The sequence below is a fragment of the Panthera tigris genome, chromosome B4 (assembly GCF_018350195.1).
Source record: "Panthera tigris isolate Pti1 chromosome B4, P.tigris_Pti1_mat1.1, whole genome shotgun sequence".
In the NCBI taxonomy this organism is placed as follows: domain Eukaryota; kingdom Metazoa; phylum Chordata; class Mammalia; order Carnivora; family Felidae; genus Panthera; species Panthera tigris.
The window spans coordinates 133425240-133453207 of record NC_056666.1 but is presented as its reverse complement, the minus strand read 5'-3'; the positions used below and the strand labels follow the sequence as shown (position 1 = coordinate 133453207).

The window sequence follows — 27968 nt, the reverse complement described above, 5'->3', positions numbered from 1 at the left end:
TTTTTTAAATTAAATTTAATTTATTGGGGAGGGAAGGGGCAGAGGGGGAGAGAGAGAATCTCAAGCAGGCTCCATGATCAGCACAGAGCCTGATGCAGGGCTTGATCCCACAACCCTGAATCATGACCTGAGAGCCAAAACCAAGAGTTGGACGCTCAACCAACTGAGCCACCAAGGCACCCCTTATTATTTATTTTATTTTAGAAAGAGAGAGAGAAAGCACAAGTGGGGGAGAAAAGCAGAGGGAGAAGAGAGAGAGAATCTTAAGCTCAGCACGCAGCCCAATGCAGGGCTCAATCCCACGACCCTGGGATCATGACCTGCGCCGAAATCAAGAGTCGGACACTCGACCGACAGCCACTCAGGCGCTCCAAGACCCTTTTTCTATAAAGGCACTCTTACGCTTTTAAGTTCGGAGCACCACCCCCATACACCTCCCCACACCAGTGCATCATCCTGTACAACCACCCAACCCATTTCTGAATAATTTCAGAATATTCTCCTGCACACTCAGCCTCCCTGCACAGTCTGCTTTTCGGCTGGGGTCCACCCTTGGGGACCCAACCTCTCTTCCTCAGGACAGCTCCCAGGCCTCAGATGCATCAGAACCTCCTGAGTCCGTTAAAAATACATAATCCTAAACCCTTCCCGCATCAATGACTCAGTCTCCAGGGGTGGGGTCCCTCACCTACTTGAAGTCGGCCATGTCCTGTCATCTTCTCTAAAATCTCACCTTGGCCAAGGGCAGCCCAGAGTTTTTTTCAACTGATCCTTTCCATGGCAAGTTTCCAAATTCTGCAACAGCCCAACCATATCCTGTGCTGAGAGCAAAGGGCTCATCACCTCCTTTGCTGAAGGCTGTCATCAGCCCAGGACAGCCCACCTCACTGCTGACACACATATCGCTTCCAGACACCCTAACACCTCAACAGCCGTCTTCCTCATTGACTGCTCTTCAGCCAAGCTGCGCTTGTAGACTTGGTTTTTTCTTTTTCATGTGTATTTATTTTTGAGAGAGAGCGTGTAGGTGAGGGAGGGGCAGAGAGAGAGGGGACAGAGGATCCCAAGTGGGCTCTGGGCTGACAGCAGACAGCCGAAATCAGATGTTTAACTGAGCCACCCAGGTGCCCCTACAGACTTGGTTTTCTGTGCAAAGCTCTACCCCAATCCTGATTTCATTTCATCATCAGTTTCTGTCCGCCTCTAGCCCCTGCAGTCTACAGGAGTCCTGGTCAGTCACCCCGTGTCCTGACAGGCTGGCCCTCCCAGACTGTGTCAGCCACAAACACAGCACAATTCCTAGGTTGCTCATCCAAGCCTCAACACCAGTGTGACCCATTCCAGGCCAGGCTCCCCAGGACACATGTTTGGTCAGGCCAACAGTGGTCTATTTAACAACACTCCTGAGGTGCAGGTCCTTCCTCAACTGCAACAGTCACCCAACTATATATATATGTTTTTTTAAGTAGACGCCACGCCCTATGTGGGGCTTGAACTCATGACTGGAGATTAAGTCACCTGTCCACCAACTGAGCCAGTCAGGTGCCCCAATACCCAAGTAGGTGAACTGTCACTAAGGCCTTGCTTGTTCTGTAGTTAGAGACAGCCTGGCTGACCTGTTGAATTCCCTGCAGAAATCAGTACTCGCTCTCACCAATCTATCTGCTAATCCCAACAAAAAGTGAAAGATGCTCGATTCGCCGTGAGACCTTACGCAATTCACTTCATCCCTCCAGGCCTTAGGTATTCACATAGAACCTGAAATCTCAGCCTTGCTCCCTGCTTCACAGCAGGGCTGGGAGAGGCTGACATGCATGAAATGTCACGTGTAAACCCTGGAGAGCCCAGCCACCTTAATACGCTGATCCCAGAGGCTGACTTCAAAGGCAAGGACATCATGTATAACTCATTCATGAGACCCCCAAATCTCATATGTAAAATGAAGATTAGGCCAAGGGTGACCACCCCCCTCCAATGAGAACAAAAACAGCTGTTACTTATTAAGCACCTGCTCTGTGCCAAGCACTTTTTGTGCCTAATTTTGAATTCCTGTAACAACAGTGCCAGGTAATTGTTATTCCGGTCTCACAGATGTGGGAACCAAAGACCAGGGAAGTCACATACTGCTAAGTGGCAAGCAGCGAATCCGGGACGCAACTTGAGGTCTCTCTTTTCGAGAGGGGTCAGTTCCCCTGGATTCTGCTACTCTCTTGCCTCTCATAGCCCACCCGTTCTCACTGAAGGTGGCGTGGTGTGATGGTTTGTTCGGACTGAAGTTCTGTACTCAGATTGCCCAACCCTGCACCACCACTACGCAGCTACGGCCCTGGACAAGTTCTTTAGCCTTCTCAAGCCTTAGTTTCTCCAGAGAGAAAATAAAACTTCACAGTGTTATTATGAAATAAAATAATCTACATCAAGTTCTTGGCACAGAGCCTGTTCACATAATGCACGTAATCACATAATACATGATTCACGTATTATTTTCCTTCGTAGAGGAGACAGAAGAGATTAGATGCCACGTTGTGTTCCTTCTTTGGACACTGGCAGAAGCAACGGGTCTCTTGCTTACTACAAACACAGCTTTAAAGACTCTTTTCGTTGATGAACATTTTTCAGAAGACTTAGCTCATCTGGGCCTTTAGCATTCCAGATCCTCTTCTGATTTATCCCAGTGGTGGTAGAATTTCTCCTTGTTTTTTGCCCTCAAACTGTGACCAACTTATTCTAAAAATCTAAGCTGATGTCTTTAGGTGCAGCTCTTCCTTCTCTCCTTCAGGGGACTTGCAATTTGTTAGAATTTATCTAGGAAAGCATTTCATCCCTCTGAAATCCTTCCTGCTTATGGGGTCCTGGCAGTGGGATATCATCTATTTGGTCTCTCAATAATTCAAAATTTGCCTTCCTCAGAGGTACCAAACATGTTGAACTTCGCTGGGTAGTAAAACTTCTAAACGTACCAGCCACAGGGCCTTTGCACATGCTGTTTATTCTGCTCAGAAGGTTCTCTGCCTACCCTCATTCCCAATCTGCTCTTTGTCTAGGTCACTCCCATTGATCCTTCAAAGTTCCAAATAAACAAGGAATTCTTCCTGAACTCCCAGCCCAGCCAAAGCTGCCTATTATTTATGCCCACTTACTACTTCTTGACATTCATTTGTGAAATGGTATCTGTCTCCACTAGTTTGGCAGTTCCACTAAGGAGGGATTGTGTCTATTCATAATAAATTCCCCATTCCTGAACACTAGGGTCTGATACATAGGAGGTGCTACATAAATTATCAATGAAACCAACGAATGTTGCCTCTGCTTGACCAACTAGCCCTTCTGTATTGAGGAGGGGTAAATAAAGAGCAGGTTGGGTTAACTTTGTGAGAGCAAACAGTTAACAAATCAATAATTTACCAGTCTCAGATGCTTTTGGTTACAGTATAAACAGGTTCAACATTTTTGAAAGACAATTAGGCAATACCTATTAAAATGTAAAATGTTTGTACACTCTAACCAGCTTTCCTGCTTCCAGGAAGCTGGCTCACAAAAATGTTCACATAAACAAGCACTGACACAGGCAAGGACGTTCTCTGCAGCACTGTTTTTAAGAGAACAACCCTATTGTCCAAAAAATAGGGCAGTGACTGAATAAATTCTGGCTCATCCACCAAGGAATGCCATCTTACAGCTGTTTAAAAAGGTCTGCTCAGGGGGCACCTGGGTGGCTTAGTTGAACACCTGACTTTGGCTCAGGTCATGGTCTCGCGGTTCATGAGTTCAAGCCCCGCGTTGGGCTCTGTGCTGACAGCTTGGAGTCTGGAGTCTGCTTTGGATTCTGTGTTGCCTTCTCTCTCTGCCCCTTTCCCGCTTGCACTCTGTCTCTAAAATAAACATTTAAAAAGTAAATAAACATTAAAAAAAAAAAAAAACAAGACTGGCTCAGGGGCGCCTGGGTGGCTCAGTGGGTTCAGCATCTGACTTTGGCTCAGGTTATAATCTCACGGTTGGTGGGTTCGAGCCCCTGTGTTGGGCTCTGTGCTGACAGCTCAGAGCCTGGAGCCTGCTTCAGATTCTGTGTCTCCCTCTCTCTGCCCCTTCCATGCTTGTGCTCTGTCTCTCAAAAATAAACATTAAAAAATATATAAAAATTTTTTAAAAGGCAGGCTTAGATGAAAGAACATCTGACTCTTGATCTCAGATGCTTGAATTCAAGCCCCATGGTAGGTGTAGAGATTACTTAAATAAATGAAAACTTAAAAAAAAATTAGAAAGAGGTGGTGGTCCCACAACACTGTTAATGCAATTAATGCCACTGAATTGAACACTGAAAAATGGTTAAAATGTCAACATGTTACATATATTTTACCATAATTAAAAAAAAAAAAAAAGAGGGTAGATCTAACATTACTGGAGGAGAAAAACTTCCGTGGCACATTCAGTGAAAACAGTAAGTAGTCAGATAGCATTATGAGCTTATTTCTATATAATAATAGTTCACACATGTAAATGTATAAATATATTTAAAAATGAAATGACAGGGATTAACTGTGCATAGCAGTTATCTCTAGGGATTAGAATTTTGGACACGTTTACTTTCTACGCCAAGTATTTCTGTAACTTTTAAATGTTACAGGATATATAAGAGTTCCTTTTGTAACCAGGAAAAAAGAACGAACAAGATATGTGCAGAAAGCATGGTGGCTGTGGAGTGGTAGAGCACAATCATTTACTGGCAATTTGACAACCAACAGTGCTCTGGGTTTGTTTGGTTTTTCCTCCCCAATGGTGCAAACTCTCCCTTTCAGCAAGTTAATTTACAGGAATTTATCATTAATAAGGAAAATGGAAAAAAATACATCTTTCTACTAGAGGGACCTGGTTACCACCATTATCTTTTTCTTTCTTTTTTTTTAATGTTTTTATTTATTTTGGTGAGAGAGACAGTGTGAGCAGTGGAGGGGTAAAGAGAGAAGGAGACACAGAATCTGAAGCAGGCTCCAGGCTCTGAGCTGTCAGCACAGAGCCCAACCCGGGGCTTGAACTCACAAACCGTGAGATCATGACCTGAGCTGCGGTTTGATGGTTAATCAACTGAGCCGCCCAGGCGCCCCTGGTTACCACCATTATCTTAAGCCACAGATCAAACTTAGCATCACCAACAGCAAGACTACCTGGCACTCATGCCCCTGATGGGAAAGCATCACCTATGAAGAATTCTTGTCGAAGTGCCTGGCTGGCTCAGTCAATGGAGCATGTGATGCTTAATTATGGGGTCATGAGTTCGAGCCCCAGGTTAGGGGTAGGGCTTACTTAAAAAAAAAGGTGGCGGGGGGGGCGCCTGGTGGCTCAGTCAGTTAAGTGTCCAACTTCAGCTCAGGTCACGACCTCGTAGTTGGTGGGTTCCAGCCCCGCATCAGGCTCTGTGCTGACATCTCAGAGCCTGGAGCCTGCTTTGGATTCTGTGTCTCCCTCTCTCTCTGGCCCTCCCCCACTCGCGCTCTATCTCTGTCTCTCAAAAAAAGAATAAACGTTAAAAAAAAATTAAATGCTCAAAACCAAAGATAAACATTCTTGCAGATTCCTTGCTGTGGAGTAAAAGGAAATTGATCTTTCGGTAAAGCAGCTTGTCAATACGAAACCCACAGGAACATCCATATCCTCTGACCCAGCAATTCCATATCTGAAATTTTATCCTTGAGAAAGAATTCTAAATATGAAAATGATACTATATGCATCAAATAGTTCAGTGCATTACTACTTATAGCTGCTAAAACTGAAAGCAACTTAACATGTATAATTTCCACTCAGTAGGAATGATGGTTTTAAGCACCAAATAACAATAGGAAATTGTCTATAATAATATGTGAAAAAGCAGGTTATAAGTTACATACACACTGACTACAATGCTATAAAACGAATGTTCACAGACCAAAAGGAAATACACTAACATCACAGAAAATGTTTGGGTTAAGGGGTGCCTGGGTGGCTCTGTCAGTTAAGCATCTGACTCTTGAGTTCAGCTCAGGTCACAATCTCGAGGTTCGTGGGATCAAGCCCCCATGTAGGGCTCCACGCTGTCAGCACGGAGCCTGCTTAGGATCCTCTCTCTCCTCTCTCTCTGGCCCTCCACGACAGGCAGATGCCCACTCTCTCTCAAAGAAATTAGATGAACTTTAAGAAAACGGGTTAAGATGGAAAATCATTTTCTCCTATAATTCCCCTAATTTGTATTAAGGTGATGTGTGGTCTAAAAGAGTTGACAGCAAGCTGTTTTCAGCTGGTGTAGAGAGAGCTGGAGTCCCCTAGTGTCACTGTATTTTTGTCCTTGAACGCCAATTTTGCAATCCAACATTCTGGTGAAGACAGCACACTCAGACACCCAAAGAGCCAGGGTATGTGTACCCCATGGGCCACTTCCCCATGCGCAGATTCAACAGTGAAAGCCCCCATGTGACAAGAGGGAACATTTAGGGCATGGGAGTCCACAGATCTGGCCTCCCAGCTCAGTCACTAGGTACCCTTATAGTAAAGTAATCCAGCCTTTCTGGGCGCCCCTTCCCATTTCTACGACATGGGAGAAGTGGATCATTCCAGCTGCATCAAAACCACCTGAGAGGTTTCATAAACACTCAGCTTCTAGGCCCTACCGCCCAGACCTCTCAACCAGAACCACCTGGAATGGAGCCTAAGCATCGGTAAAGACTGCCAGGTCACTCTTGATACGTCTACGTCTGGAAACCACTGGACTAGATGTCCTCCAGTTCTTTCCAGCTCAGAGAGTCTATAAATATTCCTCCCCAGCAAACAGGCTCTCAGATAAACTTGTGTATTCCCCAAAGGACCGGAGGAAAATGTAGCAATGTCAGAACAGATTTATCTGCACCAGGGAAGAAAACTCCCTGAGCTTAGGCTTTTCTGAATTAGCCATGGCCTTTGCCTTCGTTTACACACAGGCGAGGACACAGTGCTATGCATATATGCACACGTAAAATGCACCCCAGTGTGATGCCACAGAGGGCGCACTAGATTCACAACACTACCTGCTTCTTATTAGCCCCCTGACTGGCCAAACTGCTTACTCTTCCTATTTTAAAATACTCAGAAAATAGAATAATCCCTGTCTAGACTACTTCATTTAACAAACAACGGAGGGGGGGGGGGGGTCATGATGCCTGCACATCTGTGTCCCATTTGCCACAACGCACCTGATGAAAGCTTAGCTAAACTCTAGCCCACCACCATGCTGTCCCTACAGTCAGGATCACAATCTGGAGGGATAAGACAGACACGAAAACAAAAAGTGTACTAAAGTTGCTATTGTAGACATTAGGTCCAAGGTGCAGCTAAAGCATGGATATAGGAATGGTCAAGAGAAAAGGAGGCCAAGACCTTCTCCAAGATCATGTTTAAGTTCAAGTTAAAAAACAAAAAACAGGGGCGCCTGGGTGGCTCAGTCGGTTAAGCGTCCAACTCTGGCTCAGGTCATGATCTCGTGGTCCGTGGGTTCGAGCCCCGCGTCGGGCTCTGTGCTGACAGCTCAGAGCCTGGAGCCTGTTTCAGATTCTGTGTCTCCCTCTTTCTCTGACCCTCCCCTGTTCATGCTCTCTCTCTGTCTCAAAAATAAATAAATGTTAAAAAAAAATTTTTAAACAAAAAACAAAACAAAACAACTGGCTACAAATGTAAAAGCCAGAGAGAATGGCTCACTCAAAATCACATGGCATTTGTGGAGAGCCACCATGGAAGGAGGAAGTTATTCAAAGTCCATCATATCCTTGTATAGCCCTCTCAGGACAGTCTCAGCAACTTCCAAATATTGGCCATAGGATGTTCTGAGCTAAAAGGAGCCTTAGAGAGGGGCCTTTCACATTTTGAGAACACACACCCGCACAATACATTTTATGTTGTGATCCAGCCCACAGATACTGCCAGGGTGGTGTAACTAAAACAAAGTTTCACTAAGCAATACTTGCCACGTGCGATACACGCATATGTATATTTTTTTTAATTTAAGTAGACTCCACGCCCAATGTGGGGCTCAAACTCACGACCTGTGATCAAGAGTCACATGGTCTACTAACTCAGCCAGGTGCCCCTAATGCTTTTTATTCTACTATTATTTATACTGTGGTAAAATACACATAAAATTTTCCACCCTATTAAAGTGGCCAATTCAGCACATGTGAATTGGCACAGCCAATTCGGACCAGCACTCTCTGGTCCGAAACTTTCTCATCACCCCAAAGCAAACCCCACACCCACTCAGCAGTTGCTCCTTATTCCCTTTACTCGTCTTGCCCCAGGCTCTGGCAACCACTAATATGCTATTTCTATAGATTTGTCTATTCTAGATAGTTCATATAATCATCCAATAGGCAACTCTTTGTATCTGGCTTTTTTTCCTTTAGCACACTAGATGGTCTTTTTTTTTTCTCTTAAGTTTATGTACTTATTTTGAGAGAGAGAGAGAGCGAGAAACCCAAGCAGGCTCTGCACCGTTAGTGAAGAGCCCAATGTGGGGCCAGAACTCACAGAACCATGAGATTGTGACCTGAGCCAAAACCAAGAGTCAGACGCTTAACCAACTGAGCCACCCAGATGGCCCTAGATTGTCTTTTCTCTAAGGCAAGTTGCACCCCATTAATTTCATGATTGGGTAACATGTCAGAATAGGCAATTTAGACAATACCTTAGAGAACTTCCAATTTCTTTTTTAATTTTATTTTCTGAATTCACATCCAAATTAGTTAGCATATAGTGCAACGATTTCAGTAGATTCCTTAATGCCCCTGACCCATTTAGCCCATCCCCCCTCCCACAACCCCTCTAGTAACCCTCTGTTTGTTCTCCATATTTAAGAGTCTCTTATGTTTTGTCCCCCTCCCTGTTTTTGTATTATTTTTGTTACCCTTCCCTCCTGTTCATCAGTTCTGTGTCTTGAAGTCCTCATGAGTGAAGTCATATGATACTTGTCTTTCTCTAATTTCACTTAGCACAATACGCTCTAGTTCCATCCACGTAGTTGCAAATGGCAAGACTGCATTCTTTTTGATTGCTGAGTAATACTCCATTGTGTGTGTGTATATATATATATATATATATATATATATATATATATATATATATATACACATACCACATCTTCTTTATCCATTCATCCATCGATGGACATTTGGGCTCTTTCCATACTCTGGCAATTGTTGATAGTGCTACTATAAACATTGGGGTGCATGTGTCCCTTCAAAACAGCACACCTGTATCCCTTGGATAAATACCTAGTAGTGCAATTGCTGGGTCGTAGGGTAGGTCTATTTTTAGATTTTTGAGGAGCCTCCATACTGTTTTCCAGAGTGGCTGCACCAGCTTGCATTCCCACAAACAGTGCAAAAGAGATCCTCTTTCTCCGCATCCTCGCCAACATCTGTTGTTGTCCGAGTTGTGAATGTTAGCCATTCTGACAGGTGTGAGGTGGTATCTCATGGTGGTTTTGATTTGTATTTCCCTGATGATGAGTGATGTGGAGCATACTTTCATGTGCCGGCTGGCCATCTGGATGTCTACTTTGGAGAAGTGTCTATTCATGTCTTTTGCCCATTTCTTCACTGGATTATTTGTTTTCTGGGTGTTGAATTTGATAAGTTCTTTATAGATTTTGGATACTAACCCTTTATCTGACGTGTCATTTGCAAATCTTCTCCCATTCCGTCGGTTGCCTTTTAGTTTTGATGATTGTTTCCTTCGCTGTGCAGAAGCTTTTTATTTTGATGAGGTCCCAGTAGTTCATTTTTGCTTTTGTTTCCCTTGCCTCCGGAGACATGTTGAGTAAGAAGTTGCTGCGGGCAAGATGAAAGAGGTTTTTGCCTGCTTTTTCCTCGAGGATTTTGATGGCTTCCTGTCTTACATTGAGGTCTTTCATCCATTTTGAGTTTACTTTTGTGTATGGTGTTAAGAAACTGGTCCAGGTTCATTCTTCTGCATGTCGCTGTCCAGTTTTCCCAGCACCACTTGCTGAAGAGACTGTCTTCATTCCATTGGATGTTCTTTCCTGCTTTGTCAAAGATTAGCTGGCCATATGTTTGTGGGTCCATTTCTGGGTTCTCCATTCTGTTCCACTGATCTGAGTGTCTGTTTTTGTGCCATAGAGAACTTCCAATTTTAAAAAATGAGTTACAAATGTCAGAGCCAAACAGCCGTAAGGAAGGAATTGCTCACAATTGCCCTAGGCCTTTGCAGAGCATTATCAGGCTCTCTGCAGCATTCAGTCTGAGGTGCCAGAGGCACCCAAACCTCAGCCTGACCACTTGGTGCCTCTCTCCACACAGCTATCCTCCAGGAAAATGGGAAAAATGAAGACAACAAAGCAAGTTGGTTTTTTTTTTAAGTCAAATCTACTAATTTTTTTGATGTTTTTATTTATTTCTGAGACAGAAAGCATGAGCTGGGGAGGGGCAGAGAGAGGGAGACAGGAACCAAAGCAGACTCTGCACTGACAGCAGAGAGCCCGATGCAGGGCTCGAACTCACAAGCCATGAGATCATGACCTGAGCCAAAGTCAGACACTTAGCTGACTGAGCCACCCAGGCACCCCCCAAATTTATTAAATTTAAAACACATCTTCTGTTCTGAACCATGCCTTCCTATACTTAACATTAGTGTTAAAAAGGCCCTTTCTTTTTAAGAAATGACGCTGATGAAGGAAGGCAGGCAGGCAGGCAGGAAGGAGGAAGGAAGCTGACAGGGGACAATGATTTGTGTGGCATGCAAACAACGGAGGTGTTGTTTCAGTATCCTTACTTGGAGAAATTCAACACCTGCCACCCCATGTTGATCCCCTCAATTCTGTGTGCACATTCTGGTGCTAGCATACAACTTTTCCAGAACACAATTGTCAATGAGGGGCAGGTACAGTCACTAAAGAAGATACAAAGAAGAAATAGCTGGGATTTTAATTTTACCCTTAGAATCTCAGTAGCAGCCAAATTTGAGAAGTGATGAGCACTGCTGACCGGGGAAAAATATCGGTCTTCACTGCCATTCTCTCTGTCCTCGCTCCCTCCTACCACCAAACCTTATTCATCTATTCATGCATCTGTCTATCCGTCAAGTAGTTACTGAATGACTCTGGGTGCCAGGCACTACTCTAGGCATTGGGATACAGCAATGAACAAAATGATCCTCTTGGGACTTAGAGGAAGACAGAGTGAGAGAAAGAGGGAAAAAAAAAAAAAAGTAAAACCTCAATCAGACGTTGATAAGTATCATGAAAGATAATGAAGCAGGAGCAAGGAGAAAAGAGCCAAGGTGGCGGGGGGAAGGTGCAGTTTAAAATAGGATAGTTGGGGGGCGCCTGGGTGGCTCAGTCAGTTGAGCATCCAACTTCGACTCAGGTCATGATCTCGCAGTCCGTGAGTTTGGGCCCCACATCGGGCTCTGTGTTAACAGCTCAGAGCCTGGAGCCTGCTTCAAATTCTTTGTCTCCTTCTCTCTTTCTCTCTCACCTCTCCTCTCTCTCTCAAAAGCAAACATTAAAAAAAAATTTTTTTTAATAAATAAATAAATAAAATAGGATAGTTGGTGGGTGCCTGGATGACTCAATCGGTTAAGCACCGGACTCTGGACTTCGGCTCAGGTCATGATCTCACGGTTTGTGGGTTCAAGCCCTGCATCAGGCTCTCTGCTTCCAGCACAGAGCCAGCTTTGGATCCCCTGTCTCCCTCTCACGGCCCCTACCCAGCCCTCCCTCTCTCAAAAATAATAAACATTAAAAAAAAATTTTTTATAGGATAGCTGAGAAAGGCTTCCATTGAGAAAATGACAGTGAACAATGACCTGACAAAAGGTACAAGCCAACCTACAGACTGAAAGAGCATTCCAGACAGAAAATCTAAGGATCCTCTAAAGTGAGGTGGCAACTGTTGTGTTCAAAGAACAGCAAGGAGAGGTATTTGTACACCTATACTGAGAACAGCATTGTTCACAACAGCCAAAATACAGAAGGAACCCAAGTGTCCACCAATGGATGAACAGATAAAGAAACTGTGATGCACACATACAATGGAATATCCCTTGAAAAGAACTCTGGGGCGCCTGGCTGGCTCAGTTGGTAGAGCATGTGACTCTTGATCTCAGGGTTGGGAGTTTGAGCCCCACGTTAAGCATGCGCGCACTCCGTCTCGCTCTCTCTCAAAATAAACACTAAAAAAAAATAATGAAAAAAAAAAGATGATGGTGATTTGGACCAGAGTAAGAGTGGCAGAGGCAGTGAGAAGGGGTTGGAGTCTGGATATATTCTGTAGGTAGTAACAATAAGATATGCCGACAAACCGGCCAAGGAGTGTGAGAGAAGAGTCAAGAATATCACTGAGGTTCTGGGCCCGAGCCACTTAAAGAATGGCACTGCTGTGCACTGAACAGGGAAGGCGACAGGGAGAGCAGGCTTGAGGGTGAGGACACTTGGGTGGAGATGTCAAGTAGGCAGCTGGATTCTTATCCAAGCCCCCCTCCCCCCCTCCCGAACTCGGCTAATTAAACAGTTCATCTAGAATCACAGATTATCAGATGAACCCCAGGTGAGCCCAGATCACCAAGTATTTTTTCTTCATTTGGCAGATGAAGAAATGAAAGCCCAAGGTCACACATGCCTAGTCAACAGCAGTTAGGAGAACTCAAGCCACTTAAGCCTCAAGTCAAGCTTTTTCCACCATACTACTTCCCTAATTTAAACGAAGGTGTTACTGCTTCATGAAACAAATATTTATCAAGCCCCAGAACTTGTGCAGTGCTGTCTGAATTAATGATTGGCATAGTCCCTGCCCATGTTGAGTTTACAGTTTGGTGGAGAAGACAGATACCAAGTAATCACTCAAGGGACAATATAAGCAGCTATGTCAGAGAGGTGCTATGAAATTAATCAGCTGAAACAGTAGAAAGGTGGAGAACCTAAGCTAGACTGAGAGAATGGCTTCTCCCAAGAAAGTGATATTTTAATCTGAGAAATGAAACATTACAGGAGTTCGCCAGGCAAATCAAATGGGGTTTAGGAGAGGGAGTCCTAGCAAACTCGCAGGCCCAGAACAGCATGTGCAAAGGCCCCACGGCGGGAAAACACCTGTAACTGAAAGACAGAGAAAGACAGCTTGGCCGGAGCAAAGTGCAGCGGAAATGGCATAAAATAAGGGGAAGAGGTAAAAGGGAATCCGGAATCATGAGGGAACTTGTAGGGGTAGGAGAAAAGCACCCTAGCAACCTTGAACCACAGCTCATCTGAGTCTTGCTACAACACCTTGTGATCCCCCTGGAACACTAGATGGGAGGCCTCTAAACGAGCTGCTGTGAAGACTATTCAGGAAAGAAGTCCGTATGCGTTTTTTGTTTTCCTTTTTTTTGAGATCTGGATGCATTTTAACACTTGAGCACTTATGCTGTGCCAAGCAACAGGACACAGACACCAAGAAGAGTAAGACAGTCCCTAAGCTAATATATATTAGTCTGACCAAGTCCAGCACATAAATGCAACCAACTGTCATCTATGCTAACAAGGAAGCACAAACCAGAGGCAGGAGTGCTGCAGAGGGAGCAATTAACTCTGGGATGCCAGGCAAAGTTTCACTGAGTGGGGCTGAGGAGGATAAAGAAGACTTTGCAAGGCATTCAGAGGACAGACAGTATGGAAAAGACATGGAATCTCAAGTGAAGTGTGTAAAAGCTACTAAGTACTCCAAACGGTAAGATGCAAAAGACAAAGCAGGAAATGGTGGAAGGTCAGGCTGGGTGAGGTTCCCTATGCTAAAATTTGAATCGCAACCTTTGGTTTACAAGAGGCAACGCCACACAATGGAAAACCTAGATCTAGCTCCAAAGCCCAGCTCTACCATTTACTGGCTGCGTGACCTCAGACAGGCTTCACCTTTGAGCCCAATTTCCTTGTGTGGAAAAAGGGGGTAACAGGTGCAGCATTATGTGAGGTTGGGGAGGACATGGATGGGCTCCCCCCAAATGCCAACTCTTAGGTAAAATGCTACAAGCAGATTTTGGTTTTTGGTTTTTGTTTTTCAAATAGCATTTACCAGGGTTTTTCCAGCCAGTTCAAAGAGCAGGACATACTTCATGGAGAAAATTTAGAAAAAACCTAATACATGATTTTAGACTCCCTGAAGCCCACCCAGGGATACCTACCACCACTCCTCCCACCAGACTCCCTGGTCTGACACCAGGTACTCAGTGGTATTTAATACTCAGTGAGTCTGAGAGAGGCAGCAAACACCTGCTCCATGCCAAATCTAACCACCACCCCCCAAGTCACTGGCACCATAGCACCCATTATACCCACACCAAACAGGTATCATGGCTGAGGTTTCTATACAAAGACCATTTTTAAAATTAAAAAAAAAAAAATGTTTATTTTGAGAGAGAGAGACAGAGACAGAGGGAGGGAGGGAGGGAGACAATCACAAGCAGGCTCCACACTCAGCACAGAGCCCACCACAGGGTTCAATCCCACAGGATCATGACCTAGGCCGAAATCAAAAGTTGTATGCTCAACCAACTGAGCCACCCAGGCACCCCTGATATTCTTCATACCTCTGTATTTTCCAACTTTCCTAAAATGAGTAATTACCTCCATAAACAAGAAAAAAAGTTAAGAAATTAACTTCACCTTAAAAGCAGATATTAGCAAGTACTGCAACTTGCTGACTACTGAGGTTGGGGAAAAAGTAGTCTGGATCAGTATTATTTGAAGAACGATTATGGTTTATGGCATATAAAAAAAACATAATAGGGGCACCTGGGCAGCTCAATCAGTTAAGCATCTGACTTCAGCTCAGGTCATGATCCCATGGCTTGGGAGTTCGAGCCCGCATCGGGCTCTGTGCTGACAGCTCAGAGCCTGGAGCCTGGCTTCGGATTCTGTGTCTCCCTCTCTCTCTGTCCCTCCCCTGCTCCCACTCTGTCTCTCGCTCGCTCAAAAATAAACACTAAAAAAATTTATTAAAAAAAAACATAATAACCTACTAGAATTTTGCTTTTATTTCCTAAGCCCAAAAGTAAAACATACTCAATGCTCAGTTCAACCTGGCCCTAGGACCCACAGACATTCCCGAGATCACCCATAAGGCCACCCAACTCAAATATCACAACAACCAAGAAATAGAAAAATTGTTTCCCACACCTGGAACCCAAGTCCCAGGCCTTGTGAAATTCTCATGGGTAAACACCAAGCCCTTATCTAGAAGAGATACTTTCACTAAGCCCTTACTCACCTCTGCTTCCTCTGGAACAAAGGAGCCTAGAGCAGGACTGAGCAGAAACATCTCTTCAGCAACCTCCCCAGGCCACTAATTCAATAGGATGGGGCCAAGCAGCTCATTTTCTTCCAGAAAGCCTATTCCACTACTGGATACTTCTAATACTTCCCAACCACAACAAACGCCTTTTTTTTTTTTAAATATTTTTTTAAAAATTTACTTATTTTGAGAGAGACAGAGAGCATGGGGAGGGGAGGCAGGAGGAGGGAGGAGGAGGAGGGAGGGAGGGAGGGAGGGAGGGAGGGAGGGAGGGAGGGAGGGAGAGAGAGACAGACAGACAGACAGACAGAATATCCCAAGCAGGCTCTGCACTGTCAGCACAGAGGCTAACGTGGGGCTCATACCCACGAAACCGGGAGATCATGACCTGAGCCGAAATCAAGAGCTGGATGCTTAAACCGTCTGAGCCACCCAGGCGCCCCCCACAACAAATGCTTCTTATACTGACCTGAAACATGCCTGCATCACATCAGAACACAGATTCCAGCACTGGAGACCTGGGCTCAAATCCCGACTCCACCCCCAACAAGCTACGTAACCTCGTGTGGCTGTATTTAGCATCTACACATCCCATCTCTAAGTGGGGATAACCTTCCCAGGCCGCAGTGAGGATTAAGGAGAGCACCTGTGGGAAAGTACCCGGTCCAGTGTCTGACACTCAGCAGGCCTCACTTCCTAGCCCTGCCCTTTGGAACCAGCTCAAATGAGCCTGGTCACTCTTCCACACCTCAGCCTTTCCAATCTTTGAAAACCCTAGTCGTGTCTTCAACGCTGTAGGAATCCACACCGCATTTCCTCTGCTGTCAAACAACTCCCTAATTTTACAGTGGGGTGGAAGTCTCCCATAGTAGCCAGATGCCCACAGAACTGTTCTGGAGTATTAAATAGCTGTTAGCTGTCACTCTGCTCCATTCCAGCTACTCTGCTAAACCTTGCTGTACAAAGTTCAGCCTCTCTAACTGCCCCGAAGGCCCAGAGGCCCAGAGACAGAAGTGGCCTGCCCAAGGTCACATGGCTGGGAAGCTACAGAGCCCATGCTCTTCTCGCTGTGCTACAGAAGGTGTCTCAACCTCTGTTCTGGCCCAACAGCCCGCTGCGCTCAGCCCTCGATGGGGGCTCTTAGTCCCAACTGCTGAACCGGACGGAGTGCCTTCGGTGGAGTCTGGCTCCTTGGGTCTTGGCAGTGCCCCCTCCCTTACTGGATGGGATGCAAATCTCTTGGGCTCCAAGGGAGTAAGGGAGCCTCTGCTGATCTTACCTCTACTGACACAGAATTCTTTTTTTTTTTTTTTGGATGTTTTATTTTATATTTGAGGGAGAGAGAGCGAGCGCACGAGCAGGGGAGGGGCAGAGAGATAGAGACTGAATCTGAAGTCTGGAATCTGAAGCAGGTTCCAGGTTCTGAGCTGTCAACACAGAGCCTGATGTGGGGCTTCAACTCACGAGCAATGAGATCATGACCTGAGCCGAAGTCGGACGCTTAACCGACTGAGCCACCCAGGCGCCCCCAGAACAAATTCTGAAGGGGAAACATACCCACAGCAGACCCCACTGGGGAGCCTGGCAAGAAATGAAATGAAAAAAACTGTGCCAGGCAAGGTCACAAAGGCTATCTTATGTCACCTTCCCAACAATTGTGCCAAATGGGATTGTGACAAGTCAGGTTGTCCCTTGTACAGATGAGAAAATGGAGACTCCGACAAATGAAAAAGAAACTCCACTAAAATGTAAGCTCCCTGCAGGCAGAAAACTTGTCTAGTCAGTGAGGCATTTTATTTGTATGACTGTATTACACCCCTGGAAAAAGAATCCCAGGATTTTCCCTCCTGTGTGTTTTCGTCTTGCTTTCATGGTCCATGATGTCAGCTGAGGTTGTCAGTACAATGAAACCAAACTGGCAGGACGGGAGCAGATTATTCTGCCATTTTTCTAGATCTTTGAGTTGTACATCAAACCTGGGGCTGATCACTCTACACTTGTTTGACCTGCCTGTGAGGTTCACAACAATTTTCCCAGCTCTGTGATCATCGATGATTTCAAATTCGCCAATGTAACCATGCTTCACCATCACAGTCAGAAATCGGGCGACGACTTTGGAGCATAGCCTAACAAGAACCTGGCGTTTGCCTCTTTTCAGCATTGTTAATGCTCTTGAGAGCATCTGCCAGGACATTCATGCGCACCATTATGGTGGCACGGAAAGATGGCGGAAAGAGGGAGGGGCAGGCAAGTGCACGGAGTTACGGAAAAGTTGTCTAGTCAGGTTGCCATGTATACTCAGAGCCTAGAACAATGTCTGACACACAGGAGTTCAAGAAATATTTGGTCATGAAAGAGACGAAGGCAGAGCCATAATTTGAACACAAGCCTCTTCATCGTGCTTTCAAGTTCACGTTTTGAGTGCCTCTAGCAGAGGTGCTGAGCCAGCAGCACCCGTTCGTGGAGACAAGCAGAGGAAAAGGGACACACCTTGTGGCACGTCATGCGCACACCCACACAGAACTCTCGCTTTCCCATCTGGCCAAAGCCAGACATGCTACTCTCTCTTCCCAAAGGACAGAAGTCTTCCCTTAAAACCACTTCTATTCAGAAAACAGTCCAAACCAAAAGGACTGACATTCTCGGACAGGAGGCCAGCCTGGTTGGGCCAGTCTGACCTTTTGTCCATCCTGTGAAGCATGGCACATGCCAGCATTGTCTCAGGGAACCACGGGTTGGTGAGCCCCAGAATGTGGGGCAAGCCAAGGAGAAGTGGCTGAGCTGTGCAAACAGGCTGGGCTCCTGGAGGAGGCCTGGTCTCTTGAGGCAGCTGCTTCAGGGAGAGACAAAGAAGTCACCAGCCCCATTCTGACCTGCAGAGTGCCCCTGTGGAAACACTCCAACCCATGCCAAGTAAAAGAAAAGGGCATGCACTCTGGAACTGGATGGATCTGGCTTAGAATCGCAGCTCCCCTGGCTATGGGACCTCGGACAAGATTGTTCACCTCTTTGAGCCTGTTTCCTGTTCTGTAAAATGGGGGTAAAAGAGTGGGATTTTGCGACAATTACAGAGAATGTACCGCTTTGCAAATGCAGAGAAAAAAGTCTGGAATGATAAACGCGAAATTCCTATCAGTGTTTGCCCTTGGGGACTGGAATGGGGAGGAGAGTTACGAATACACCGCATTCTTTGAGGAAAAAATATATGAAAAGCACAGAGCTCAGTTGCTGGGTTCCTGACAGGCATTCAATAAAGGCAAGTTGCTATTACTCAGTTCTCCTTGGAGGATATGCTGCTACTAACACACTGTGTATTACAAAAAGCACCATGGGGTGCCGTTTTCCACCATGTCCCTAGCTCGCAAACGAAGTCCAGGAGCCCGAGAGCAGGCCCCAAGCACAAGGGCAGCACATAGCAGAACTGAAATGGGATTGAAAAGCTCTCATCTATCCACTCATGCTGCCCTTGAATGTCTAACATGACCTATCCAACCTATGCAAGCCCTGTCCAGCAGCAGGGAAACACACTACCTTGTGCGGCAGCACATCTCACCAGGAGGACTTCAAGGTCTCGGTAGAGTAAGACCCCTGGTTCCTCTGACCATGGCCCTCAGCAGCCTTCCGGCTCATAGCTGTTAGCTTGTAGCTGCCCAGCTCTTCCTGGCAGGGAAGCCTCAGGCAGGCTCTGTCTAGTGGGCTACACAGGAATGCCTGTCAGTCAGCACCCTCCTAAGAAGCAGCAGCTTCCCACACCTCTGCTGCTTCTAACAAATTTCTCCCACCCCTGGGAGGTGATGCCTGGCACCTCTCCCAAGAATCCAGAGCTAAACAGTTTTCTCCCGCCAGGAGGCAATCAGCTAGCTTGGTTGCTATGCAACTGGCAGGCACAAAAGGAGATGCAGTCCCGTTCAGAGGCTTGGGAAGGGGGCAGGGAGCTGTGACTCTCCAAATCACAGTCTCTAAACGGGCTCCAACACTTTCCTTTAAGGAATTGATAGCTGCACTCATCTGCTTACTTGTCCTTTGCTGCTGGTGTCAGTGGCAGGGACTCCAGGCACATTGTGAACTGCATACAAATCCTGAGCCCTACTCTGGCCCCCGGGGCAACAGCTCTGCACTAACACACTTAGGAAGGGCATCTTCTGCAAGCTCAATAGGCAGCCTGTGAGGCCGACCCACAGCTCAGTCAAGGAATAAAGCTGCCTCTGTGGGACTCTCACCTCTAGCCTCTCCCTCTCAAGTTTGGCTGGTATTTGGGGCAGGAGGCAATGAAGGCCCCCAAATAGGGCGGGACCCAAATGAACTGTGTCCCCTATATCCAGCCTACTCCACAGAGATCTACTTTCTACTCCCTATCCCCGGGAAGTGCTCTGGGCAAAGTTTGGTCGAGTGGTAAAAACCCTGGGTCCTGCAATCAAACGAATGTGCATTCAGAATCTGGCTCTGCTGCGTGCCAGACAAACTACTGAACCTCTGTGGTTCTCAGTTTCATCATGAAAACAGGCTAACGATACCTGCTTCTTATGGGTGTTGTGAAGGCAAACGAGGCAGTCGTTGTAAAATGAGAGTTAGCTCAGTGACCGGGATCTGTGACACCGGCGATAGTGTGGAGCACACTAAACACGCCCCCATGACGCCCAAGTTCCACAATGGCCCACACCCCCCCTTCCCTCCTTGCTTCAGCGTGTTGAGGCTAAGTGACTTCTTCCTCACCAGCATATAAGCTCGTCCACAGGCAGGGCCTTTGTCTTAAACCAGCTCTATAGCTCTCTCAGTGAACAGTAAGAACATGGGGGCGCCTTGGTGGCTCAGTCGGTTGAGTGTCCATCTTCGGCTCAGGTCATTATCTTGCAGTTCGTAGGTTCAAGCCCTGCATCCAGCTCCGTGCTGACAGCTCAGGCAGAGCCTGGAGCATGCTTTGGATTCTGTGCCTCCCTCTCTCTCTGCCCCCCTCCCCCCGCCCCCCGCTCACTCTGTGCATCTCTCTCTCAAAAATAAACATTAAAAAAAAATTTTTTTTTAAAGAACACCACCACCAATGTCCAGAAGGTGAAGGAACCCAACTACACAGCACTGAAGTGTAGGGGTTAAGGGGGCTCCTGAGACCTCTTTGGTTCCTTGCACAACTGGCCCCAGAACTGAAGCTCCCAAAGCTGTCTCAGACCCTGCAGGGCAGAAGCAGGAATACTCCCCACTAGGCCAAACTTCCCCCAGGACCTGGACTTCGATGATAAAAATACAACAAGTGCAATTCTAAAGCTCATTTTCCCAATGTTGCCCTTCAATTTAGAGAACAAAATCAGGAAGCCAACAGATTCATTTCTGCCTCTTCTCCCAACTCTTTTTTAATTTTTTTTTTAACGTTTATTTATTATTGAGAGACAGAGTGACACAGAGTATGAGCAGGAGAGGCGTAGAGAGAGGGAGAGACACAGAATCTGAAGTAGGCTCCAGGCTCTAGGCTGTCAGCACAGAGCCCGACGCAGGGCTCGAACTCACAAACTATGAGATCATGACCTGAGCCGAAGTTGGACGCTTACCGGACGGAGCCACCCAGGTGCCCCCTCTTCTCCCAACTCTTACAGAAGCACCAAAAGGTTTTCCGGAACTACTACATACCCGAACTCCATGGAGATTAGGGGAGAAACAAGCAGTTTCCTTACAGCCAGTATTTTTTTAAACGTAAGAGCTCAGGAAAAATGCCAAGGCAATGGAGGCTATAAGCCATCTCAAGAGCTGGAGACTGAGACCAACTTTCACCAAGCATCCGTACCTGGCACCAGATTTGCCCTATTTACTTTTTTTTTTTTTTTTTCAAGTTTACTTATTTATTGAGAGAAACGACAAACCAGCAGGGGAGGGGCAGAGAGAGGGGGGACATAGATAAGAAATGGGCTCCGTGCGGACAGCAGCGACCCCGATGTAGGGCTCAAATCCATGAACTGTGAGATCATGACCTGAGCCACCCAGGCGCCCCCTGCACTAGGTACTTTATACACACAGTCCTACTATTGATCCCATTTACAGCTGTACCAAAAAACCATAAAATACCTAGGAATAAACCCAACCAAAGAGGTGGAAAATCTATACACTGAAAACTATAGAAAGCTTATGAGAGAAATTGAAGAAGACACAAAAAAACGGAAAAAGATTCCATGCTCCTGGATAGGAGGAACAAATATTGTTAAAATGTCGATATTACCCAAAGCAATCTACATATTCAATGCAATCCCTAACAAAATAACACCAGTATTCTTCACAGAGCTAGAACAAATAATCCTAAAGTTTGTATGGAACCAGAAAAGACCCCGAATAGCCAAAGCAATCTTGAAAAAGAAAACCAAAGCAGGAGGCATCACAATCCCGGACTTCAAGCTATACTACAAAGCTGCAATCATCAAGACAGTATGGCACTGGCACAAAAAGACACTCAGATCAATGGAACAGAATGGAGAACCCAGAAATGGACCCATAAACGTATGGCCAGCTAATCTTTGACAAAGCAGGAAAGAACATCCAATGGAATAAAGACAGTCTCTTCAACAAGTGGTGCTGGGAAAACTGGACAGCGACATGCAGAAGAATGAACCTGGACCACTTTCTTACACCATCCACAAAAACAAACTCAAAATGGATGAAAGACCTCAATGTAAGACAGGAAGCCATCAAAATCCTCGAGGACAAGGCAGGCAAAAACCTCTTTGGTCTTGGTGGCAGCAACTTCTTACTCAACGTGTCTCTGGAGGCAAGGGAAACAAAAGCAAAAATGAACTACTGGGACCTCATCAAAATAAAAAGCTTCTGCACAGCGAAGGAAACAATCATCAAAACTAAAAGGCAACCGACGGAATGGGAGAAGATTTGCAAATGACACGTCAGATAAAGGGTTAGTATCCAAAATCTATAAAGAACTTATCAAATTCAACACCCAGAAAACAAATAATCCAGTGAAGAAATGGGCAAAAGACATGAATAGACACTTCTCCAAAGAAGACATCCAGATGGCCAGTCGGCACATGAAGTATGCTCCACATCATTCATCATCAGGGAAATACAAATCAAAACCACCATGAGATACCACCTCACACCTGTCAGAATGGCTAACATTCACAACTCGGGCAACAACAGATGTTGGCGAGGATGCGGAGAAAGAGGATCTCTTTTGCACTGTTTGTGGGAATGCAAGCTGGTGCAGCCACTCTGGAGAACAGTATGGAGGTCCCTCAAAAATCTAAAAATAGACCTACCCTACGACCCAGCAATTGCACTACTAGGTATTTATCCAAGGGATACGGGTGTGCTATTTCGAAGGGACACACACACCCCAATGTTTATAGCAGCACTATCAACAATAGCCAGAGTATGGAAAGAGCCCAAATGTCCATCAATGGATGAATGGATAAAGAAGATGTAAGGGGCGCCTGGGTGGCTCAGTTGGTTAAGCATCCGACTGCAGCTCAGGTCATGATCGCACGGTTTGTGAGTTTGAGCCCCGCATCGGGTTCTGTGCTGACAGCCTGGAGCCTGTTTCCGATTTTATGTCTCCCTCTCTCTCTGCACCTCCCTGGCTCAAGCTCTGTCTCTGTCTCTCAAAAACAAATTAATTAATTAATTTTGGGGCACCTGAGTGGATCAGTTGGTTAAGCACCCGACTTTGGCTCAGGTCATGATCTCTTAGTTCATCAGTTCGAGCCCCACATCAGGCTCTGACCTGACGGCTTGGAGCCTGAAGCCTGCTTCAGATTCTGCGTCTCCTTCTGACACTGGCCCGCTCCTTCTCTGTCTCTCAAAAATAAACATTTAAGGGGCGCCTGGGTGGCTCAGTCGGTTAAGCATCCGACTTCAGCTCAGGTCGTGATCTCGCGGTCCGTGAGTTCGAGCCCCACGTCGGGCTCTGTGCTGACCACTCGGAGCCTGAGGCCTGTTTCAGATTCTGTGTCTCCCTCTCTCACCCTCCCCCGTTCATGTTCTGTCCCTCTCTGTCTCAAAAATAAATTTAAAAAACGTTAAAAAAAATTAAAAAAAAATGAACATTTAAAAAAAAAAAGATGATATGGTATATATGTGTGTGTGTGTACACACACACACACACACACACACACACGATGGAGTATCACTCGGCAATCAAAAAGAATGAAATCTTGCCATTTGCAACTACATGGATGGAACTGGAGGGTATTATGCTAAGTGAAATTAGTGAGAGAAAGACAAATATATGACTTCACTCATATGAGGACTTTAAGAGACGAAACAGATGAACATAAGGGAAGGGAAACAAAAATAATACAAAAACAGGGAGGAGGACAAAGCATAAGAGACTCATAAATATGGAGAACAGAGGGTGTGGGAGGGGGATGGACTAAATGTGTAAGGGGCATTAAGGAATCTACTCCTGAAATCATTGCTGCACTACATGCTAGCTAATTTGGATGTAAACTCAAAAAAATAAGTAAACATACACACAGTCCTACTTAATATTCACAATTATCCTGAGAGGCAGAAGGTACTATGCCCATTTTACAGATGAGGAAACTGAGGCTCTAGTATGTTAATTTTCTTGTCCATGGTCTCACAGCAAAGGTGGAATTCTAGACCAGGCTCCAAAATTGGTGTCCTTTCTTTTGACCCAAATTTTGCAGAATGAACCCAAGAAAACCATTATCCATGCTTTTTAGGGCCCCCAAAATAAAGAACAGAGTCTACAGGTTCATTCAGAAATAACATGAGGAAAAATTCTGCCCCTATCCTCAATGTTAGAAAGGGCCTGTTCCTTAAAAAATAAAGACAAGTTAAAAAAAAAAAAAAAATTAAGGGCCTATTCCTACCACGACAACAGAAACTATTCACAAATTTTTACAGTGTATCAGAGTTGGCCTTCTGGACCCTTCTTAATGGGAGGGTAGCTATTAAGAGTCCCATTTTTTTAATGTTTATTTATTTTTGAGAGAGAGTGTGAGCAGGGGAGGGGCAGAAAGAGAGGGGGACAGAGGATCTGCGGTGGGCTCTACGCTGACAGTAGCAAGCCTGAGCACGATGTAGGGATCGAACTCACGAACCATGAGATAACGACTTGAGCCAAAGTTGGACGCTTAACTAACTCAGCCATCCAGGGGTCCCAATAGCCCCATTTTGCAGATGTGTAACCTGAGGGCCACAGAGGGCTGAAACCCTGCCTGAAGATATGATAGATAAGGATAGATAAGTCTGTCACAGAGGAAGTCTCTCTCAGGTTCCTGATATTCCTTGCAAGGCTTTTTAAAAAGTGCCAGTAGCCTCCATGTGGTCCCTCCCCTTTCATACGCAAAGGCCCAAAGCCTACCACTACCTTTCTAAACAGGTGCAGGGAAAAACAAGTCAAAGAAAGCTAGAGCCAACAAAGAGGCGGTTCAAGCATCAACACTCACTTGGAAGTATGAACCAGATAGCCCTCCGGGAGACACGAGGCACCAGAAAAAGGCCAGAAATAGAACAGGGCTCACTTCAGAAATGACGCTCATACTCAAGTGAGGGACCCTGGACAAGACACTTGACCCCATCCAGCTTCCTCACCTGTGAAATTCAGGTACTGTTGAGAGCTGATGGAAGGTCGAAAATTTGTAAACAAGCTTTAGCCATGTTACAAGGACTATGCAAACACGTGACCAACAAATTCAACTACCCTCAAGTGCTTAGACCACAAACCTAGGAGTCATCCTTAATTATTCCTATCCCTCACATGCTACATCCAATCCATCTGCCTCCAAAATATCTCCACTACCAGAACCCTAGTCCCAGACACCATCACCACTCCCTGGATGATTCCAACAGCCTGCACTGGTCTCCCTGCCTCCTCTTTGTCCCTCTGTGGTCCACCACCCATTCAACAATCCAAATGACTTTCTTCAACCATAAATCAGATCCTGTCGCTCCCTGGCTTCAAACCTTTGTGTGTGTGGGGTGGGGAGCGTGGGGGAACAAAACCTTCCAGCGGATTTTCATTCCACTTAGGAGTAAAACCAAAGCCTACATGACCTTCCTCTCCTCTCAACACCTCAGCCACACTGGCCTTATTTTTTCTTTAAGATTTTTAGGGGTGCATGGGTGGCTCAGTCAGTTAAACGTCCGACTTCAGCTCAGGTCATGATCTCACCATATGCGAGTTTGAGCCCCACATCGGGTTCTATGCTGACAGCTCAGAGCCTGGAGCCTGCTTCGGATTCTGTGTCTCTCTCTCTCTCCACCCCTCCCCCACGCACATGCACTCTCTCTCTCTTTCTCGCTCACTCTCTCTCTCTCTCTCTCTCAAAAGTAAACAAACATTAAAAAAAAAAAAAAGATTTTATTTTTAAGTAATCTCTACACCCAACGTGAGGCTCAAGCCCACAAGCCCGAGATCAAAAGTCACACCCTCCACCAACAGGCCAGCAAGGGACCCCAACACTCGCCTTATTTCTTATCAACACACCAAGTTCATATATACATCAGGTGCTTTGCACATGCTGCTCAGACTTGAAATCTCTCCTCCCAAAATACTGAAGGGCTGCCTTCTTATCATCTAAGTATTGGCTCAAATATCACCTCTTCTGAGGGCCTTCCCCAACTACCCCAGTTAAAGCCGTGTCACATCCCCACCCCTACCCTCTCTACCACACAATCCTACTTGCCTTCCTGGGAGCACTTAGTAGCTACATTTTTTTATTTGTCTACTTGTTTTTTTTCTGTCTCCCCAAAAGTACAATATAAGCTCCACTCTTCTTGTTCACTATTACACTCCCAGTGTCTAGGCATACGTTCAATAAACATTTTGGACACAGCTGGCTCAAAAGTCCAGTGTGCCTTCCCAGTTCGCAAGATGATTGCTCTATTCCTTCTGCCCAAACTGGAGATTGGAAATTTGTTTACTCATCCATTCAATCATTCATCCATTTACTCAACTCAAATCAACAGGTGACTACAGGACAGGACACCCAAGACGATACTACAGTGACATATAACTTAGAATGACCTGTTTCATAATCCCCAAGGTTTTTTTTTCTTAACACAGCACTTTATCGAGAACTTAACTTCTGCTAAATATGGCAAACTCTTCTATAGTTAACTGTCATCTCAGATTTACATGTGAGAGGTTATAGGACTTCCTCAAGGTCACATGATGAGAACTCAGCACCCTAGTACCTCAAGGCAAAACCAAAGACCTAGAAAATGTATTTGCAAGTGGCCAACCTCTTTTATTTACCATCCATAGTCATGGGCACAAGAATAAAAAATAAACACCAGAGAGTTAATGTGGCTTTTTCAAAATCTTCACCTCTGTTTTCCTCACTGCTTCTAACCCTACTACCTGGTGGCAGGCACTGTTAAATAGTAGACCACTCTCAACTTAAGGAGATCTGTTCTCGGGTTACGAAGCATTAACGTTACCCTGGTTGACAAGCTGAGTCTTGATGTCAAAGGGAAGCAGTATAGTGCAGGTGCTATGACTTCAGCTCGGGAATCAGAAAGGTACAAATTCAAATCACACCTGCTGTGGACTGGTGATAAAGCAAGTTTATTTCATCTTACTTAATAATTAATTACACAGCACTGACTAGATATAGGCAAGGGTCTAAATACTTTGCAACTATGGTATGATAACTAGACAAGCCAGATGTACTATCATTATTCGTATCTTACAGGTGAGGAAACACGCACACAAAGTGAAGTAACCTGCCCAAAGCATTAGAGTCAGCATTCGAGACCAGATAGTGTGAGGCCAGAAACTATGTTCTTAACCATTATACTGTGTTTCTTCTCTAGTCCTGTTTCAACAAGTCTGTCTTATCTCACAGGATCATGTGAGATTACTGGCACACAGTAGGGTAAACGTTATCTACTCTTAGTAGTGGTAGTAAATGCCATTATTCTATTATTTATTTTCACCTTTGGTCCAGACAAGGACAGAAGAAAAATATTTTGGCTGAGAAAGACCTCCAAGGCCATCTGCAGTAAAATACATTAGAATACAGAAGTTCCATGAAAAGGGGAACTGTCTGCTTCGCCTATCATTGTATCCAAAGCAAGTAGTAGGTATCAATAAATATGCAGTGAATGAGGTAGGAATAAATTGAATGCATGGACAGGGTCCTGCAGACACAACAACTAAGGTAGTACCATCACCTCTCAAATGTAGCTAAACATAAAAGAGGCAAATTTACAAGGCTCTCAGAGGACAGTGTTAACTAGCCATTACTTAAAACAGCCTGGGGGCGCCTGGGTGGCTCAGTTGGTTAAGCGTCTGACTTTGGCTCAGGTCATGATCTCGCGGTCCATGAGTTCGAGCCCCACGTCGGGCTCTGTGCTGACAGCTCAGAGCCTGGAGCCTGTTTTAGATTCTGTGTCTCCCTCTCTCTGACCCTCCCCCGTTCATGCTCTGTCTCTCTCTGTCTCAAAAATAAACGTTAAAAAAAATTGTTTTTAAATATAAATAAATAAATAAATAAATAAATAAATAAATAAAAGACAGCCTGGCTATTGAGAGGCAGTGCGGTATATAATGTCGTTCACTCATTTTAGGTGAATGAACAAACAAGGACACCTGGATTTTAATCCTCACTCTGCTACTGTAAGTTACCTAGGCTCTCAAGGTCTTGGATTATCCATCTGTAAAAGAGGAAGTAGAACTATATGATGATCATAAACAAAAATATCACATGTTCTTATTTCATAACAATCTGA

At 45.4% G+C, this 27968-nt stretch overlaps 1 protein-coding gene and 1 pseudogene across 1 annotated transcript in view; both read right to left on the bottom strand.

Annotated features, from left to right (window-relative positions):
* ACO2 (aconitase 2) overlaps nucleotides 1–27968 on the bottom strand; it is a 55536-nt gene that overhangs the window by 25815 nt on the left and 1753 nt on the right. The window lies entirely within an intron of this gene.
* LOC107179381 lies at nucleotides 16745–17482 on the bottom strand (annotated as a pseudogene).